We start from the raw sequence: 6,601 nt of genomic DNA, 5'->3' as shown, positions 1-6,601 counted from the left end.
AAGCTTGAACCAGTCATTCAGTTGAGCCTTCACCTAGATACCTCCTGAATTTACCAATTTTGTATATACCATACGCAGCTAAACGACAACTGTTCTGAATATAGTTTTGCAAACGAGTTTATCGTCAAGCAATACACCAAGATCACGTGCATTTTCGGAAGGCACTGTATTTGTGCCTACAGTGAGGTCAGATAGGTTACTCGAATTTCTAAAATGGAAAGGGAGGGAACTTGGTTGACTTCGGCCTTTGAATCGTCAATGAGTAAACTGATGTAAGTACACCATTGCTTGATGTCAGCGATACAATTGTAGATACTGGTTAGACATGCATTATGATCATTTTGTTTTATGATCATGTAAAGCTGCGTATCGTCAGCATACATACGGGTTGAACACCCTTATGTGAATCGATAAGATTAATTAAAGGACGAGTATACAAATAAATCCAAATGGTCCAAGGACAGACCCTTGTGTAGCCCTCAATGTATTGATGTAAGCAGACGAAAGAGAATCATTTACGACGATAGTTTGCTTTCGGTCTTTAATATAGGACTCAAGCAAATTGATAGAAATACCGTAGCTACGCTGCAATATTTAAAGACGATTTGATAGTCAATCGTGTCGAAAGCTGACGAGAAGTCAAGCAAGACGACGACAGCCTCAAGACCTTTATCAATAGCAAAAAGCATATTATTGTATATTTTGATGGGAGCAGTCTCAGTAGAGGGGAAACTACGATATGCGGATTGCATCATAGAGAATAGCCCACAGTCGTGTAAATAAATTTGCAATCGTGCAGTAGCAATTTTCTCTTAAAGGTCAAGTGACACGTAACAGATTTCCGTCAAACTTACACAAATTGAAAAGCTACATATCAAAACCCTATATTCCAAATTTGGAGTTCCGCAATTGTTTCTTTGCTGTTTTAATTACGTTAATAACCAAGCTAATTCCGTAAGATAATGACGTCACGGGGGGGAACCGCCAATGTTACCAAAGCTAGATATGCCTAATATGCTAACCGAGATCAAAGCCGTAAACAATACGTCACGAACAGTAAAAAAAATATCAGATGAGAATGGGTGCACAACAGTACAATAAAGTTTCGTGTTCGTCAAACACTGTATACAGCGATAGCTTAGTACCAGTGCACACAGCCAGCCTAACTGCACTCTAAAAACTGAAGTGCTAATTTAGTAGCTCCAACACGGTGCTAGTCATCAATTAGCACTTTAAGAGCTAGTATCTAAACCTTCAAGTGTTAAATAACTTGCACCATACCAAAGTGCTATCGCCGTAGTTGTGATGCACTGCACTTATTAAGTGCTGAAAGTTTCGTATTAACTTTTGATTGGCTGAAGGCGGTGACGTCAGTAACATGCAACAACGCTATTGGTTATAACCAAATAGTTGCATATCGCATCGCTAGACGTGACAACTGACGAACGTTCCAACGGCAGACGTAAGTTTCTGAATTGAAATCTGTGAATATTCTCCAGAGTAAGGAAATTTTGAAAGCTGATATGGCGACCTTTAATGAAATTTGAGTGATCATTCATGTTTTCAATAACCTAGCTTTGCTGATGACGTCGGGAATTCCCTTGAAATAATTGCTCTGTCGACGTCTTAGTGATGGTAGCCTACCACTGATTTCATAGGTCTATTCACGTATGTAAATGCCAAATGCGCTCTGATATAACATTAGGCTATGCCAAGTTTATGATTGGGCGTTTATAGGCCTAGCCTACCTCCTTATTGTAACATTTATAAGGCCTAACTTTATGGCCGCCAATGGGTGATTCGATTGAGGTGTGCTACTGGTACTACAGTTTACTATGTTTGCACAAGTGGCCATCACACAGTCTTAACATATAAGAGAGGCAGGCCCAATGCAATAAGTATTGGTATTGGTTTAGGCCTATATGCCAATGCCTAAAGAATACGAGCCGATGGCCGCTACACGACCACAAGAAAACGTTTAGGAAGGCCTGCCAACCCATATTACGCTTTGAATTTGTGGTAGCCTAGCCTAGGCCTAACAGTATTGTGGTAACAGGCCTAACGTTGGTGTTGTTAATGTTACTTTGCAGTGTAAGGTCTGTGTATGATTGCCAACTACAAAATGAAGTAGCCTACAAAGTACAAGTACAAACCATACTTCACAGTCATTCTCATACATTATTCAGGTTTAAAGAAAAATTAAAGTTAATGTAAACATAAAATAATGATCAGAGTAATTGTATACATCCTATTCTTATTTGACCTTGATAGTGTTTCCCATAATTCATGCATCGCTTAATGTTGTGTACCCTAATGTTTGCCTTGTTTGCACCTATCAAGGAAGGCCTACTATAGGTATGTTTTCCTTTTGAAATGATGACTCCCAATGTAAATATGCTTCATTTAAGATGTTCTGTCATGAAAAGTGAAGAATATAGGTAGGCTAAATTTTCCAATAAATTTGAAAAAAATTTTGGTGAAACTTTAAACATGCTTGTTTTGGATCAAATCTGTTTATAGACTCAAGCTTTTGCAGAAAAATGAAAGAAACCTGACATGTTTTGGGATTCATCGCATGTTTTCTTGTTTTATTCTTGTACTTGTAGATTTCGCAAGACTTTGAGCAGATGTATGGAGATCAGGTCGCCAATAACTTTTTGATGAAATGTGGGGAACATTCCCGCCTCATTTGGAAGTACATAGCATGTAGTACCAACTCAGCTCTGTGGGACCTTCAGTTTGAATTTGAAGAAACAGAAAATTCTGAGGGTATGTTTAAAAAAAGTGCTAACATTTTGTAGTCATGTGACTCTCATTGTGCAAGTTCAGTCAAGTTTTCTGTAGTGAATATTTGGTATGTTAGCTCTATAAAAGACTGCTATAGGTAAAATCATGTACAAAAAAGTGGCAATGCTGTTAACAGATTGTCTGGTACCCAACTTTCTTTAAACATACATGGAAGAAATGAATGAAAGTGATTAAACTGAAACTGAATTACATTCCAATCTAGATTTTGAAGAAGACTTAAGTTCTGACACCATCGATGCTGGTGGGAGTTTATATGATTGGTGGGCATCTACCTGTCTAACGATAGTTCATTAAGTGGTATTATCTCCTGCAGTCTTATGTGAATTTTCAAGTACTGAAGCTAACTTGGCTAAACTGATCCATGGGAGGGGACCCATCACAAATGTATCCAAAAATTGAGGTCAAAGATCATTTAAGTGTCAATTCAGGCTGCAGCGTGTGAATCAAAAATAGCCAGATCATTATCAGATTGCTCGCAAATTGTTGAAATCAGTGGATTAAAACTTGTATCCAGATTTCAGATCAAAGGTTATAACTATTGGGTCTAAATTTGTAGCCAGTTCTTAGGCCCATGCACTAAAATTGACTAAGCTGGCAATCCTGTTCAGTTTTGCTTTAATTCCAGCTGTGGAGTAAGGGTAAACTGAAGGAAATTTGTTTCTTGAGCCACGTACTGTTAAAGCGGTGTGGGTGGAGGGGTGTGTTATTATTCTAGAAACATTCTAGAACCAATGTTGTAGGTCTGGTGGTGTAGGGTTGTACCTGTATAGCCACTTGCTTGGTTCATTCATTGATACAAGTTACTGTACCACTTGATGCCTTAGTTTCCTCCATCCAAGAGTGTATTCAATAAGCAAAAGTATTAATTTCCTGGCCTAACCAATTTCAATTATAGAAGCATCCCAGAAATCCTTTCAGTCTTTCACCATATTTATTTTAGTGACTTTGAAAAGACCTATGACTGTGAAATTGACACAGGCCTTTGTAATTTGGGTTCAGTGGACATAAAAGTATATCAGAATAATGTGTTTTTTTTTTATCTTGGCTACATGTAATTTGTATATTGCAATTTCTAGAGCAAGTAGTAGGAACAAACAATTACTAACTGACACGTCACACTATTTTGTTGACATATACATCTGTTTTGTTGAGATATGTAATCTGTTTTTATGTTTTTCACTATTAAGAAACTTTTTATTTTCTTCTTTAGAACATGCATCCATGTACGGTCTGTTTGCTTTGGTTCACCTATTGCCGTCTTTCAACACAAGGAAAAATGGAAAATGCAGTCGAGATGACAATGTCCGTTTCTTCATCGCCTGACAACCAGTAAGTTGTTTTGTGTGTTGAGTGGGAAAGATCTGCCCAAATTCACGCAGAGTGATCATTCTTTAGCCATTTGAGCCTAGAGGATATTGGTGCTGACATTCTGTCCTCTAGGCCTCAGCCCCTTGGCTCAATCTGCGCTGGGCAGTCCAGGTAGGTGCTCTTATTAAATGTGTCTTTCCTTCAGGAGATAAGAGTCAACCACATAAAACTATCTGATACAGATGTGGGTCAATGTAGACTATTCTGTACCTGAGCCAGATAATCCTTTATTATATATCAAGTTATACCTGCATATCTTTTTAGCTGGTTAGATATTAACATGGATTTTATATTTGGTTAAAATATGGCACTAGCCAGGCAGCAGTTCAGGCAAGATACATAATAGTACGGTAAGTGATGCAAGCAGGATGTGAACCAATTGTCACCCAGACTAGTTGAAGTTTTCAGAGGTTACTAGAGAAATTGGCACTATTTTGGAAGTTAATGCTTGCTTAATTTATTTTCTTCTTAGATCGGCACAAATGTGGAAGAATATGCAAAGAAAAGCCAACTCAGCAGAAAACAGCCACACCTCCTGGCCATTGGAAGCAATGTGACTGACTTGCAGCAGTTTTTTTTTGTAGTTCTGGATGGAGTTGCCCTACCTGTTTCCAGGCAAGCATGTGGAATTGTAGCAGCTACAGATATTTTAATGAAAATTCATTATGTTTTTAATGTAGCATATGCGGTGCAGCTCACAGATTTCTACACCTTTATCCAAACTGTGTTGTATGGCATACCCCTATCAGGTCAAAAGATAAGTAATCATGTTAAGGAGATAAGGATTGCTTTGCAAAATGTGGAGTAGAGACTGTTCACAGTTAAGTTTAAAAGCATTAAGGAAATTTTGTTGCAAGCATGTCTTAAAATTTATTCGTTTTAATTACTAGCATTACAGTAATCTCTTTCAAGATTTCTCTTAACGTTTCTTAAGTTACAATGGCCATTTTGTAGTAGAAAAACATGCCGTATGTTTTTACTTTGGGATCAATGTTTCAATTCTAGTAATCCTTTAGAGCTCAGTATGTACGTACCTATTATATAAAGTGTAGTTGGATTTTTGACATTAACAGAAATATAAGGCCTACAACACAGGGTTAACAAATACAAAACTGAACACTAGACAACTTAGACCCACATATATCTCTAAAATCATCTCCAGATGAACCTGGTTATGATGGATAAACTCAGGTTTTGACCAGTTATTCAGGTTGTACGGTTGATGATTTAAGTTTGGGCTTATAAAAATGGGAGGGATACTGCTTGCACCAGATCTCAGCCACAGCCACTCACACAAATTACTCATTAGTAATTAATGACTCACAATATGTCAGGTACTTGCTCGCCCTTCGGGAGCGTAGGTTTACCTAACTTAGTCTTGATTGGGTGTTGTCACTGTTAATTTTATCATGTTTTAAAACATTCATTCAGACTGTTAGATGTTATTCAGTGTTATGTTTCAGTTTAATTTTGCCCCATTTGGGGATCAAGTTGGTGTTATTTTCATTTGACATCATTAAAAGAGTGGAGTGAATAGGTTTGAAGGTGTTGTCCAAAATAAGGGACCATGGGAACAAAGCCTCATTGGGTGGTCAAAAATGTTTTGTTTTTTTTAATTTAATTTTTGTCCAATCTGAGATCTTTTCCAGTTGGAATCTGGATTTTACTGGATTTTAGGGGTGCATAGTCCCATCTCCTGTAAATATCACTCGGTACTAATACAGAAAATTAATATCATGTTTGAAAATTGTAACATCCATGGCTAAATGTAAACATAAAGTTAGGCTAGAACACTATGCATGGATATACTCTAGCACTTCTGGTCAACAGCCTTAACTTTTTATAGTAACCAAAGGGTTTAGCTGAGACACTTAAGGTAATCCGTCTACACTATAAGTCTAACTTATGAATTTTTATTTCTCAAGTACAGGAAGCAATAAAAGGAAGAAAGAAAAGAAAAAATGTGTTCCCTTTTATTTCAGTCAGGAGATGCTGTGTTTTGACCTATGCATTCCATATTTTGCAAGTGATACAGATTAATTAGGATTTGCACTTACAGGTGCTATATTTGCTCTTTCCAGTGCTGGTGGTAGCACTTAAAGTGCGGGACTGTTGTAGCACTTTTCAGGTGCTTGTATAGTTAGCACTTTTGAGAGTGCTGTTTATAGCACTTAGGGTGCTGTCCCTCTCAGGGCTCTTGGGACGTGCTGTAAAATAGCACTCTATGTGCTGTTTTCAGCACTTTGGTTTTTAGAGTGTGCCTAAGTACAGATTGGTTTGGACCTTCGAGCGAATCTTGCGAATCTATGTGTGCAGTGCGCTCTTCACCAGTTAAAGTTTCGATTCCTATCGCCTATCCGCGCAACTTGGACTTGGAACACCAACAGCTCGCCGTCTACAAGACAATGCCGTTCCTTCTCTATTT

General features: G+C 37.8%; 1 long non-coding RNA gene across 1 annotated transcript; it reads left to right on the top strand.

Annotated features, from left to right (window-relative positions):
* The first annotated feature begins 1,173 nt into the window (after positions 1-1,173).
* LOC139983633 (uncharacterized) lies at positions 1,174-6,393 on the top strand. The gene is made up of 4 exons (XR_011798778.1): positions 1,174-1,668; positions 2,607-2,769; positions 4,019-4,137; positions 4,649-6,393. It is a non-coding gene; the product is annotated as an uncharacterized lncRNA (long non-coding RNA).
* The last annotated feature ends 208 nt before the right edge of the window (positions 6,394-6,601 follow it).

This window comes from Apostichopus japonicus, chromosome 16, assembly GCF_037975245.1.
Source record: "Apostichopus japonicus isolate 1M-3 chromosome 16, ASM3797524v1, whole genome shotgun sequence".
In the NCBI taxonomy this organism is placed as follows: domain Eukaryota; kingdom Metazoa; phylum Echinodermata; class Holothuroidea; order Aspidochirotida; family Stichopodidae; genus Apostichopus; species Apostichopus japonicus.
The sequence above is the reverse complement of the archived record's forward strand: the minus strand, read 5'-3'. Positions and strand labels throughout refer to the sequence as shown.